The following is a 14,814-nucleotide window of genomic DNA, read 5'->3' as shown; positions in this document are numbered from 1 at the left end:
TTTCCCTAGAGTGCATTGAAATCTGCTTATAACACATGTGTTATTTATCAGGAATGTTTTCTTTTTAAAAAAATAAATAATGTAGATGTGCCTCCCTCATTAATAGAACCCTATATCTATTCATGTTTTCTTTGGATAAAGTCAACAAGATGTTTCTATGGGTAGGATTGATGCTTTTGTATACGCTTACCATATTGCATGGGAGCATTTGATCCTTTGATGACCCTAGGTCTTCACTCAGTGAAGAGTGATTTGCATGAGTAATACCCTGGGTAGTTTTGGTGGTCAGTCAAGCCATAGAGAAAATTCTTCTCCTTCCACTCTCATTTATTTTTTTCTCCTGAGTGCCAGCCAAAAATGGATTTTCATAAACTCTTCCAGGAATATTTCTGTTTGGAGTTTAAGTCCAGGTTTAAGTTGAATTCTCGGTGCCTAAGACCAAATTTCACAACAGGTCTTCTTATCCTTGGTTAACTGATAAATAAATAAATCTCTGAAGAGGCCTGCCGTCTTTTCCAGGTTGCTTTCTCCATTTACTTTGCAGCCCAAGAGTTTCTTAGATGAGAGCTGTGCGGATGGCCTAGGATCCAGCCCTCACCAGATTGCTTACCTGCCTATCCCCACAAGGAATACCTCACCAGTTTGACAGATGGTTTATTTCCATAATTTCACGACATCAGAATCTTAGTAGAGAAGACATAAGTCTTTGTAAATAATCACAAAGAGTTGAGAATTCAAAATACTAAGGTAAAGGAGAAGTGAAGACGTTAATTGTATTTGCTTATTCAGACATAATAATGAAGACCTATAGCTGTGGGAAAGGACTCAGCAATTATAAAGGTAGTCTACACTGTCACTTAAACACTGGACCGTAAATGCCGCTTTACCTATTAAAATTACTCTCAGCAGAAGAGAAAAACTTCTTTCCCTTTCTCCTAAAAATTGCCAGATCAAGTTTGATGTGCAAATGCCAGTAGCATCTGACCCAAAGCACACAGCACCAAAGAAGTACTTAACAAATTGAAGAAGAAAGAAAAACAGGAAGAAATAAAAAGAAAGTTAAAGAAGTTGTAATAATACTCTTAAAGAAGGCTTTATAGATTCATCCTGTTAAAATTTAGCTTCATCTCTATTATTCCCATCTTCCCCTTACAGATGTTGGCACAGCCCTTTTATTCCTGGCCTAGTTCTGTCCTCAGACTTCTGTCCCACTTCCCTTTCTTTACTCCGTCTCAGACTCTGAAATCCCATGAGAGCAGACATAGGAGGGGCCAAATGGGGTCCCCTGGCCACTTTGTAAGTTTGCTCAGCAGAGCTTTTTCAAGGACTACATACACCAAATACTCAATGTAATTCTTCTATGGCATTGTCAGACCTACCGGATGCACCTCGCAAGAGAGCAAAGGAACTGAATGGAATTAGAGGCTCAATGGCTTATTCACTTCATTCATTATTTGGGGGGAAAATCCAAGACTTTGCTCAGAGAGGATTAAAAGGACTGCAACAGGCATCTTCCGTCTGCGCTGCCAATCTAGCTACGATAGCCTCTGCTTGGTTTGAAAAGGAGGTCACAAAGTTCCACTTATTTCTCAGATCCTCAACACTTAAACTCAGCATGTCAAACACAACCAAAGCTAGTTATTCATTCTCACTGCTCGTTCAGTAATTTACCTTCAGCATCAAAGAAAAGTAGGGATTTTCCTTATGGTCCACCTCCAAAAGGCATTTACTTCTTAAATTAAAACACACACGCACATACAAACACTAACACACACCACACTACAGATTCACCATCTCCTCTAGATATATGTGAGAAAATCAAGCACTTAGGAGCATTTATACTTCATCAACCAAATATTAATTTAGTGCAATGCAACATATGGGTGGGAGAAATTGTGGCTATATTTTAACTGATTAAATTAAGACTACATAGGCTGAAGAGAGGTACATGCAGCCCAGTGAAACGCACTTGCCCTTGAACAAGAAGAGTTTATTTTGAGCTTGGTAGCACTGAGCAGTTGAGACTGAGAGTAGATTCCTTTCTGAGATGGCATCAGGCATCACACAAGGACCCCAGAGTTAGAACGAAATGGTTTAGTGTTTTGTTTGAAAAAGGACCACGGCTGCTTTCATTTAACCCAACATCATCACTGCCTTCCTTCCACATCTATACCTTCTTCTACCACACCCTTGTCTAACAGGCCGTCAGGCACTGTAGACTGTTACAGATGAGGGAAGCTGAGGTCAGGGATCCGTTGAAAAGTACAGTACTTGGGAAATGAAATACCAGCTAGAGTAAGGAAATGTGACTAAAGGATTTTGAGTTTGCTACTTTTTAGCTGTGAATCTTTGGAAAGTCACTTGACTTTGGGAGACACAATTTTCTTATCTATAAATTGCAATTAATAGTAGTTACCCTGCAAAATGCTTGAATAGACACATCACAACAGAAGATATACAAATGGCCACTAAGCACATGGAAGGGCACTCAATTTGATTAGTCAACAGAGAATTGCAAAGTAAAACCGCAATGAGATACCAGTTTACACCTACTACAATGGCTAACATCAAATGTTAGTGAGGATGGTGAGAACTGGCTGAATGCACGTAGATTGTTAAAGGGAGTATAAAAAGGTATAATAACTTTGGAGAACTGTTTGACAGTTTCTTATAAAGTTAAATATAATATACCTTATGACTGCAATTCTACCTTGGGTTTTACCCAAAAGAGAGGAAAATAAATATCTACAAAAAGAATTGTATGAGAGTACGTATAGTAGCTTTGGTCAAAATAGCCAATCTGGAAACAGACCAAATGTCATCAATAGGATAACAGATCAACAAATTGTGGTTTAGTCATTCTGAGGAATATTACTTGACAATATAAGTGAATCTCAAAAATAGTTTTTAATTTCGAGAGGATCTATTGCTGATGCAATTATTACTGACCTGTTAAAAGTATTTTACAAGTTATAATATTTGGATAAATTTTTTTTTAGGTTTAGAATTTTTTTTGAATTTTATTTTTTTATACAGCAGGTTCTTTTTAGTTATCTATTTTATACATATTAGTGTATATATGTCAATCCCATTCCCCCAGTTCATCCCACCACCACCCCACCCTGCTTTCCCCCCTTGGTGTCCATACGTTTGTTCTCTACATCTGTGTCTCTATTTCTGCCTTATAAATTGGTTCATCTGTACCATTTTTCTAGATTCCACCTATATGCGTTAATATATGATATTTGTTTTTCTCTTTCTTACTTACTTCACTCTGTATGACAGTCTCTAGGTCCATCCACGTCTCTACAAATGACCCAATTTCGTTCCTGAGTAATATTATGGCTGAGTAATATTCCATTGTATATATGTACCACAACTTCTTTATCCATTTGTCTGTCATTGAGCGTTTAGCATGCTTCCATGACCTGGCTACTGTAAATAGTGCTGCAATGAACATTGGGGTGCATGTGTCTTTTTGAATTACAGTTTTCTCTGGGTATGTGCCCAGTAGTGGGATTGCTAGGTCATATGGTAATTCTATTTTTAATTTTTTAAGGAACCTCCATACTGTTCTCCATAGGGCTGTATCACTTTACATTCCCACCAACAGTGCAAAAGTGTTCCCTTTACTCCACACCCTCTCCAGTATTTGTTGTTTGTAGATTTTCTGATGATGCCCATTCTAGCTGGTGTGAGGTGATACCTCATTGTAGTTTTGATTTGCATGTCTCTAATAATTAGTGATGTTGAGCAGCTTTTCATGTGCCTCTTGGCCATCTGTATGTCTTTGATGGAGAAATGTCTATTTAGGTCTTTTGCCCATTTTTTGATTGGGTTGTCTGATTTTTTGATATTGAGCTGCATGAGCTGTTTATATATTTTGGAGATTAATCCTTTGTCCATTGATTCATTGGCAAATATTTTCTCCTGTTCTGAGGGTTGTCTTTTCGTCTTGTTTATAGTTTCCTTTACTGTGCAAAAGCTTTGAAGTTTCATTAGGTCCCATTTGTTTATTTTTGTTTTTATTTCCATTACTCTAGAAGGTGGGTCAAAAAATATCTTGCTCTGGTTTATGTCAAAGAGTGTTCTTCCTATGTTTTCTTCTAAGAGCTTTATAGTGTCCAGCCTTACATTTAGGTCTTTAATCCATTTTCAGTTTATTTTTATGTATGGTGTTGGGGAGTGTTCTAATTTCATTCTTTTACATGTGGCTGCCCAGTTTCCCTAGCACCACTTATTGAAGAGACTGTCTTTTCTCCATTATATATTCTTGCCTCCTTTGTCATAGATTAGTTGCCCATAGGTGTGTGGGTTTAATTCTGGGCTTTCTATCCTGTTCCATTGATCTATATTTCTGTTTTTGTGCCAGTACCATGTTGTCTTGATTACTGTAGCTTTGCAGTATAGTCTGAAGTCAGGGGGTCTGATTCCTCCAGCTCCCTTTTTTTTCCCTGAAGATTGCTTTGGCTGTTTGGGGTCTTTTGTTTTGCCATACATTTTAAGATTTTTTTGTTGTTGTTCTAGTTCTGTAAAAAATGCCATTGGCAATTTCATAGGGATTGCATTGAATCTGTAGATTGCTTTGGGTAGTATAGTCATTTTCATAATATTGATTCTTCCCATCCAAGAACATTGTACATCTCTCCGTCTGTTTGTGTCATCTTTGATTTCTTTCATCTGTGGATTATAGCTTTCTTTCTGAGTACAGGTCTTTTACCTCCTTAGGTAGGTTTATTTCTAGGTATTTTATTCTTTTTGTTGCAATGGTGAATGGGATTGTTTCCTTAATTTCTCTTTCTGATCTTTCATTGTTAGCATGTAGGAATTCAAGAGATTTCTGTTCATTAATTTTGTATCCTGCAACTTTACCAAATTCATTGATTAGCTCTAGTAGTTTCCTGGTGGCATCTTTAGGATTCTCTAGGTATAGTATCATGTCATCTGCAAACAGTGACAGTTTTACTTCTTCTTTTCCAATTTCTATTCCTTTTATTTCTTTTTCTTCTCTGATTGCCATGGCTAGGACTTCCAAAACTATGTAGAATAAGAGTGGTGAGAGTGGACATCTTGTCTTGTTCCTGATCTTAGAAGAAACGCTTTCAGTTTTTCACCATTGAGAATGAAGTTTGCTGTGGGTTTTTCATATACGGCCTTTATTATGATGAGTTAGGTTCCCTCTATGCCCACTTTCTGGAGAGTTTTTATCATAAATGGGTATTGAATTTTGTCAGAAGCTTTTTCTGCATCTATTGAGATGATCACATGGTTTTTAATCTTCAATTTGTTAATATGGTGTATCACATTGATTGATTTGCATATATTGAAGGACCCTTGCATCCCTGGGATAAATTCCACTTGATCATGGTGTATGATCCTTTTAACATGTTGTTGGATTCTGTTTGCTAGTATTTTGTTGAGGATTTTTGCATCTATATTCATCAGTGATATTGGCTGTAATTTTCTTTTTTTGTAGTATCTTTGTCTGGTTTCAGTATCAGGGTGATGATGGCCTTGTAGAATGAGGTTGGGAGTGTTCCTTCCTCTGCAATTCTTTGGAAGAGTTTGAGAAGGATGGGTATTAGCTCTTCTCTAAATGTTTGATAGAATTCACCTGTGAAGCCATCTGGTCCTGGACTTTTGTTTGTTGGAAGATTTTTAATCAAAGTTTCAATTTTATTACTTGTATTTTGTATTTCTTCTATTTCTTTCTTCAGTCTTGGAAGGTTATACCTTTCTAAGAATTTGTCCATTTCTTTCAGGTTGTCCATTTTATTGGCATAGAGTTGCTTGTAGTAGTCTCTTATGATGCTTTGTATTTCTGCGATGCCCATTGTAAGTTCTCCTTTATCATTTCTAATTTTATTGATTTGAGTCCTCTCCCTCTTTTTCTGGATGAATCTGGCTAAAGGTTTATCAATTTTGTTTATCTTCTCAAAGAACCAGCTTTTAGTTTTATTGATCTTTGCTATTGTTTTCTTTGTTTCTATTTCATTTATTTCTGCTCTGATCTTTATGATTTCTTTCCTTCTACTAACTTTGGGTTTTGTTTTTTCTTATTTCTGTAGTTCCTTTAGATGTGAGGTTAGGTTGTTTATTTGAGATTTTTCTTGTTTCTTGAGGTAAGATTGTATTGCTATAAACTTCCCTCTTAGAACTGCTTTTGCTGCATCCCATAGGTTTTGGATCATCGTGGTTTCATTGTCATTTGTCTCTAGGTATTTTTTGATTTCCTCTTTGATTTCTTCAGTGATCTCTTGGTTATTTAGTAAAATATTATTTAGACTCCATGTGTTTGTGTTTTTTATGTTTTTTTCCCTGTAATTTATTTCTAATCTCATAGCGTTGTGGTCAGAAAAGATGCTTGATATGATTTCAATTTTCTTAAATTTACCAAGGCTTGATTTGTGAACCAAGATGTGATCTATCCTGGAGAATGTTCCACGTGCACTTGTGAAGAAACTGTAATCTGCTGTTTTCGGATAGAATGTCCTATAAATATCAATGAATTCTATCTGGTCTATTGTGTCATTGAAAGCTCGTGTTTCCTTATTAACTTTCTGTTTGGATGATCTGTCCATTGGTGTTAAGTGAGTTGTTAAGGTCCCCCACCATTTTTGTGTTACTGTCAATTTCTTCTTTTATAGCTCTTAGCATTTGCCTTATGTCTTGAGGTTCTCCTATGTTGGACGCATATATATTTATAATTGTTATATCTTTTTCTTGGATTTATCCCTTGATCATTATGTAGTGTCCTTCCTTGTCTCCTGTACCATTCTTTATTTTAATGTGTATTTTATCTGATATGAGTATTGGTACTCCAGCTTTCTTTTGATTTCTATTTACATGGAATATCTTTTTCCATCCCCTCACTTTCAGTCTGTATGTGTCCCTCGGTCTGAAGTGGGTCTCTTGTAGATAGCATATATATTGGTCTTGTTTTTATATCCATTCAGCAAGCCTGTGTCTTTTGGTTGGAGCATTTCATCCATTCACATTTATGGTAAGTATTGATATGTATGTTCCTGTTACCATTTTCTTAATTGTTTTGGGTTTGTTTTTGTAGGTCTTTTTCTTCTCTTGTGTTTCCCACTTAGAGAAGTTCCTTTAGCATTTGCTGTAGAGCTGGTTTGGTGGTGCTGATTGTCTTAGCTTTTGCTTGTCTGTAAAGCTTTTGACTTCGCCGTCAAATCTGAATGAGATCCTTGTTGCGTAGAGCAATCTTGGTTATGTGTTATTCCCTTTCATCACTTAAATATATTGTGCCACTCCCTTCTGGCTTGTAGAGTTTCTGCTGAGAAGTCAGCTGTTAACCTTATGGGAGTTCCCTTGTATGTTATTTGTCATTTTTCCCTTGTTGCTTTTAATATTTTTTCTTTGTCTTTAATTGTCAGTTTTATTACTATGTGTCTCAGTGTGTTTCTCCTTGGGTCTCTCCTGCCTGGGACTCTCTGAGCTTCTTGGACTTGGGTGGCTATTCCCTTTCCCATGTGAGGGAAGTTTTCGACTATAATCTCTTCTAATATTTTCTCAGGTCCTTTCTCTCTCTCTTCTCCTTCTGGGTCCCCTATAATGTGAATATTTGATGTGTTCAGTGTCATCCCAGAGTTCTCTTAGGCTGTCTTCATTTCTTTTCATTCTTTTTTCTTTATTCTGTTCCATGGCAGTGAATTATACCATTCTGTCTTCCAGGTCACTTATCTGTTCTTCTGCCTCAGTTATTCTGCTATTGATTTCTTCTAGTGTATTTTTCATTTTAGTTATTTTATTTTTCATGTCTGTTTGTTTGTTCTTTACTAGGTGTTTGTTCTTTAATTCTTCTAGGTCTTTGTTAAACATTTCTTGCATCTTCTCGTTCTTTGCCTGCATTCTTTTTCTGAGGTCCTGGATCATCTTCACTATCATTATTCTGAATTATTTTTCTGGAAGGTTGCCTATCTCCACTTCATTTAGTTGTTTCTCTGCGGTTTTTTCTTGTTCCTTTATCTGGTGCATAGTCCTCTGCCTTTTCATTGTGTCTGTCTTTCTGTGAATGTGGTTTTCATTCCACAGGCTGCAGGATTGTAATTCTTCTTGCTTCTGCTGTGTGCCCTCTTGGATAAATTTTTGATAACTCATTTTGAAGTACACATATTAGTATATCTACAGGTGATGATTCTTGCAGATAAATTTTTCTGAAAAGATGTAATTCTTTATACAAATTGATTTTGTCTGAATTCAATTTTAAATGCACATAATTGTATACAATGACATTGTAATGTTTCCTCTAGTATTTCCTGTAACTTATGGAGGTCATGTAAGAAACTAAAAGTGGCTTCATGATTCATCTATCAGTGTATTTTTGATTATGAAAAAAATTTTAAACTTATGTTCCTCATTAACAAGTGGTTCATTTTTCATATGAAAATAATGTTCTCATGTTCAGTGTGATGATCTTTGAATTTAATTTCTATTTCTAGAAAAAGAAGAACAAAATAAACTAAGCAGAAGTGAGGAGATAATAATGATAAAAGCATAAGTCCATGAAATTGAAAATAGAAAAACATTAGAGAAAAATCAATGAAACAAAGGGATGCTTCTTTGATAATATAAATAAATTGATACCTCTATTAAGACTGAAATAGAAAAAGAGAAGACACAAGTTATCAATATCAGAATTAAATGGGGAACATTATTGATATTAAAAGGATAATAAGGAAATACAATGAATATTCTACAAACATAAATTTGATACCTTAGATGAAATAGATTGCTTTCTTAAAAAAACAATGACTACCACAGTTCAGCCAATATGATATAGATCATCTTTTATCTACTAAGGAAATTAAGTTCATAATTTAAAAACACCAAAAATTGAAATCTCCAGTCCCAGCTAGTTTCACTGGAGAATTTTACCAAATAATTAAAGAATTAGTGCCAATTTGACACAGTCTCTTTCAGAACACAGAAAAGGAGAGAACACACCCCAATTCACTTTATGAACCTAATATTACCCTGATAAAACCAAAGACAGTACCAAAAAATAAAATCATACAACAATATTCCTCATAAATGCTGATGCAAAAATCATTAACCAAATATTAGCATTCGAATCAAGCAATGTATAAAAAGAATTAAACACCATGACCAAGTGGCATTTATTCAAGGCATGCAAGGCTGGTTCAATATTTGAAAATCAATCAGTGTAATTCATCATATTAAGAGACTAAAGAAGAAAATTCACATGATCGCATAAATTGATGCAGAAAATGTGTCAGACAAAATTCAACACTCATTCATGATGACACTTCTTAGAAAAATATAGGTGTAGAGGGGGCATCCTCAGCTTGATAAGAAACATCTCCCAAGGAATCTATTGCTAACATTATAGTAAATGCTGAAAGACTGAATGCTTTCCTCCTATGATCAGGAGTAAGCCAAGTAAGTCAACTCTCACCACTTTTATTCATCATAGTAATGGGAGATTTTGTGGTGTAGTAAAGCAAGAAAAGGAAATGAGAGGCATACAGATGAGAAAGAACTAAAACTGTCCTTATTTGTGGACAAAAGGATTGCACAGAAAATCCCAAAGAATCTTCAAAAAGATTCCTAGAACTAATACGCAAATTCAGCGGGGTCACAGGATACAAAATGAACATGCAAAACTCAACTGTATTTCTGCATATTAACAATGAATATATGACATGAATTAAAAAATACAATACCATTTACAGTTGCTCCAAAAAAGAAATCTTAGGTGTAAATCTAACAAAAGAGGTACAAGATTTCTATGCTGATAACTACAGAACATTGATTTAAGAAAATCAAAGATCTTGATAAATGGAGAGACATAATGTGTTCATAGGTTAGAAGATTCAGCATAGTAAAGATGTCAATTTTCCTCAAGCTAAGCCTCACACCTTATGCAAACATTAACTCCAAATGGATAATGAACTTAAATGAAAAAATATACCACTTCTAGAAAAAATATAGGGGAAGGTCTTCAGGATCTAGGACTAGGCAAAGAGTTCTTAGACTTGATGCCAAAAGCACAATCCATAAAAGGAAAAACTGATAAACTGGACTTCATCAACATGAACTTTTATTTTGTGAAAGATCCTGTTAAGAGGATGAAAAGACAAGCTGCAGGGTGGGAAAAAATATTTTCAAACCACATGTCTGACAGTAGACCTGATGTCTGGAATATATAAAGAATTCTCAAAACTCAATGATTAAAAACCAAACATTTCAATTAGAAAATGAGCAAAAGATATGAAGAGACATGTCAACAAAGAGGATATACAGATAGCCAATAAGCAATAAACACATGAAATTATATCCAGCATCACTAGCCATTAGGGGAATGCTGATTAAAACCACAATGAGATATCATTACAAACTTATCAAAATGGTTGAAATTAAAAAATAGTTGACAAAACCAAATGCTGGTAAGGATACAAAGAACATGGATCACGTATATTGCTTGTAGGAATGTAAAATGGTACAGTCACTCTGGAAAACAACTTACTCAGAGATCAAAGGAATTATAAAGCCAAAGGAAGCCAAAGGAAGTGGCCTTGTATAGTAGACAGAGTATACAATAGGTGTACAATACAACCTATATACAATAGGTTGTATATTATTTCACCCAACAAATTCATTTCTAGGAAATTATTCTGTAGTTACCATTCCATAAATGTGCAATAACATATAAACAAACAATGCACATTTCATTGCAGTAGTGCTTCTAGTTGCCAAAAAAGGGAATCAAAATACTTGATAGATTTAAATAAACCATATTTATAATGGAGTACCATGTAGCTATTAAAAAGACCTGGTAGATATGTATTATTCTAATTTTTGTGTAAAAAATGGGTATGTATGTCTTTAGGTTTGGTAGTATATACATAGAAAAACTAGAAATATATACTCTATGCTATTAAGGTTATCTTGGGAGGGGGTAGAATTATGAGGGACTTTAACTCAGTACTCTATTTCTGTATGTTCAAATAGGTTTCTATTAATGTCACTAACTTTGAAAAAAATTAACTATAGTTGATTTACAATGTTGTGTTAGTTTCAGGTGTATAGCAAAGTGATTCAGTTATACATATCAATATATACATATATACTTTTTCAGATTCTTTTCTCTCATAGGTTGTTACAAAATACTGAGTATAGTTCTCTGTGCTATAAAGTAGGCCCTTGATGGTTATCTATTTTATATATAGTAGTGTGTATATGTTAACCCCAAACTCCTAATTTATCCCCCACATTTCCCCTTTGGTAACCATAAGTTTGTTTTTTATGTCTGTGGGTCTATTTCTGTTTTGTGTATAAGTTTATTTGTATCATTTTTTGTTAGATCCCACATATAAGAAATATCATGGTATTTGTCTTTCTCTGTCTGGCTTACTTCCCTTAGTATGATAATTCCTAGGTCCCTTTGTGTTGCTGCAAATGGCATTATTTCATTCTTTTGTATGGTTGAGTAATATTCCATTACACACACACACACACACACACACACACACACACACACACACCACATCTTCTTTACTCATTTGTTGATGGACATCATTTATGTTGCTTCTATGACTTGGCTATTATAAATAATGCTGCAGTGAACATTGGGGTGCATGTAGCTTTTTGAATTATGGTTTTCTCTGTATATATGCCCAGGAGTGGGATTGCAGGATCATATGGTAGCTCTATTTTTATTTTATTTTTTATTTTATTTATTTATTTTTTTGTGGTGTGCGGGCCTCTCACTGTTGTGGCCTCTCCCGTTGCGGAGCATAGGCTCTGGACGCGCAGACTCAGTGGCCATGGCTCACGGGCCCAGCCGCTCCGCGGTGTGTGGGATCTTCCTGGACCGGGGCACGAACTCGTGTCCCCTGCATCGGCAGGCGGACTCTCAACCACTGCACCACCAGGGAAGCCTGGTAGGTCTATTTTTAGTCTTTTAAGGAACCTCCACACTGTTCTCCATAGTGGCTGTACTAATTTACATTCCCACCAACAGTTTAGGACGGTTCCTTTTTCTCCACACTCTCTCCAGTATTTATTATCTGTAGACATTTTGATGATGGCCATTCTGACTGGTGTGAGGTGGTATCTCATTGCAGTTTTGATTTGCATTTCTCTAATAATTAGTAATGTTGAACATCTTTTCATGTGCCTTTTGGCCATCTGTATGTCTTCTTTGGAGCAATGTCTATTTAGATCTTCTGCCCATTTTTTGATTGGGTTTTTTTTTTGTGACATTGAGTTGTATGAGCTCTTTTTATATTTTGGAGATTAATCCCTTGTTGGTTGCATTGTTTGAAAATATTTTCTCCCATCCTGTAGGTTGTCTTTTTGTTTTGTTTATGGTTTCCTTTGCTGTGCAAAAGCTTTTAAGGTTAAGTAGGTCCCACTTGTTTATTTTTGTTTTTAATCCCATTACTCTAGGAGATGCATCCAAAAATATATTGCTGCGATTTATGTCTAAGAGTGTTCTGCCTATGTTTTCCTCTAGGAGTTTTATAGTATCCAGTTTTTCATTCAGGTCTTTAATTCATTTTGAGTTATTTTTATCTATTTATTTATTTAAAAATACTATTTATTTTTATCTATGGTGTTAGAGAATGTTCTAATTTCATTCTTTTACATGTAGCTGTCCAGTTTTCCCAGCAGCACTTATTGAAGAGACTGTCTTTTCTCCATTGGATATTCTTGCCTCCTTTGTTGTAGATTGACCGTAGGTGCATGGGTTTATTTCTGGGCTTTCTATCCTGTTCCGTTGATTTATATTTCTGCTTTTGTGCCAATGCCATACTGTTTTGATTTCTGTAGCTTTGTAGTATAGTCTGAAGTCAGAAAGCCTGATTCCTCCAGCTCTGTTTTTCTCTCTCAAGATTGTTTTGGCTATGTGGGTGAGGTCTATTGTGTTTCCATATAAATTAAAAAGATTTTTGTTGTAGTTCTGTGAAAAACCATTGGTAATTTGATAGGGATTGCATTGAATCTGTAGATTGCCTTCGGTAGTATAGTCATTTTGACAATATCAGTTCTTCCAGTCCAACAACACCATATATTTTTCCATCTGTTTGTGTAACATTTGGTTTCTTTCATCAGCATCTTACAGTTTTTGGAGTGCAGGTCTTTTAGCTCCTTAGGTAGGTTTATTCCTAGGTTTTTCATTCTTTTTGATGTGATGGTAAATGGGATTGTTTCAATTTCTCTTTCAGATCTTTTGCTGTTAGTGTATTTATTAACTTTTGTATTCAGTCAAAGGTGTTTTAAAGAAGGAGCATGGGCTTTGGAGTTTGACTGACTTGTTTTTAAGTTTCAGCACTTTCATTTGCTAATTTGGACAAGTTAGTTAATCTCCCCAATAAGTAAATTTAGGATCCCCAGTTTCCTTATCTGTAAAATGGGGATAATGATACTTAGCTTATAAAGTTATGTGAATTCAGTGAAGTAAAATAAACATTTGATCCAGAGTCTGGCTCTAAGCAGTTAATTTATAAAGAGCATTTGTATATGTTTGCCACTCCCTAGACTATTGAAGAATGGTAGATTTCTGACTAGCTCACTCGCCTAAGCCTTATCAATCATGTAAAACCTTGATACCCACCAGGCCCCGTGGACTCACTGAATTTCCCAAACTGGCCACTTTATGTCAGTTCTTATCCAAGATCCAAAATAAAAGCAACAAGCAGTGTCAGTACACTGGTTTGGTGTTCATGTTCCTTGGACTTGCCCGTCTTTTACCCTTCAGTCAGCCATCCAGGTCCAGAATTTCACTGTTCCATCTGTATCAGAAGCTAACTTAGTGATAGAAATACCTCTAAGCTCAGAATCTTTATCATTCAATGAGGAACTCTTCTGCATTTAACCCCATTTGAAAATGACAGAGCCACCAGGACATTCTTTGATTGGACTTCCTGTTTGCAACTTTGTTTTGGGAGTTGAATGTCCATGTGGCTTTTTGGTCCATAGGGCAGAGAGTCTCAGCTTGGGCCACTGTGTTACACAGTTCTAATACCATATAGTGAAAGTGGGGTAGGATAAGCCAGCCATTCGATTTTAGGGCATTTTGGATTAAACTGAGCCACCATGGGCTTCCCTGATGGCACAGTGGTTAAGAATCCACCTGCCAATGCAGGGGACATGGGTTCAAGCCCTGGTCCAGGAAGATCCCACATGACATGGAGCAACTAAGCCTGTGCACTACAGCTACTGAGCCAGCGTTCTGGAGCTCATGAGCCACAAATACTGAGCCCACATGCCACAACTACTGAAGCCCGTGCACCTAGAGCCCCATGCTCCATAACAAGAGAAGTCACTGTAATGAGAAGCCTGCGTACCGCAATGAAGATTAGCCCCCACTCGCCACAAGTAGAGAAATCCCACACACTGCAATGAAGACCCAACACAGCCAAAAATAAATAAATAAATTAAATAAGTTAAAAAACAAAAACAAAAAGCTGAGCCACTGTGGTTGATCTGTCCTAAGCTATTACATGCCATGCACTGTGAGACTCTGATCCTTAGCATCCAGAAGGACCCGATCCAATCCAGCAGTGAACATGCTGCCAGAAAGAAGCCTGACTGGAGTTTAACTCCAGCTGATGGTAGAAGATGTGGCATCGCTACGAACCTGGATCTGATGCAGGTCAAACAACCCCAGATAATCCCTCATATGGCTGAGATGTAGTAAAAATGCATGGCGTATTTCTGCCTGGCCTATGGATGTCTGGGGATTATGTGAATCTTTCCTGTGACAGCAGACTCACTAATTCTAGGGGAGTGCTATCTTTACAAAACTTTGTGCAAACACTTCCTCTG

This window comes from Lipotes vexillifer, unplaced genomic scaffold (genome assembly GCF_000442215.2).
Source record: "Lipotes vexillifer unplaced genomic scaffold, Lipotes_vexillifer_v1.1 scaffold333, whole genome shotgun sequence".
Taxonomy (NCBI): domain Eukaryota; kingdom Metazoa; phylum Chordata; class Mammalia; order Artiodactyla; family Lipotidae; genus Lipotes; species Lipotes vexillifer.
Note: the sequence above shows the minus strand (reverse complement) of the source record.